The sequence below is a fragment of the Penaeus monodon genome, chromosome 25 (assembly GCF_015228065.2).
Source record: "Penaeus monodon isolate SGIC_2016 chromosome 25, NSTDA_Pmon_1, whole genome shotgun sequence".
In the NCBI taxonomy this organism is placed as follows: Eukaryota; Metazoa; Arthropoda; class Malacostraca; order Decapoda; family Penaeidae; genus Penaeus; species Penaeus monodon.
This window is the reverse complement of record NC_051410.1, coordinates 25070568-25070812: the sequence shown is the minus strand read 5'-3', so window position 1 is coordinate 25070812 and position 245 is coordinate 25070568.

The window sequence follows — 245 nt, the reverse complement described above, 5'->3', positions numbered from 1 at the left end:
GGAGGTATATGCATTATACTCATAGCCTATACTACATAGATTAGTATAATTGTAAAGTCCAGCCATTATATACATAAAATATCTGAATTATTAATAAAAATACTCAAAAAGATACTAATGAAAGAATTATTCATACTGCAAGAAGAAATATGCAATATTACTCACTTAGAAGTAAAATTTAGCTAGAAAACAAAAGCACTAAAAACACCTTCGGAAGGTGGGGGGGCACTCCCACATCTGTGACC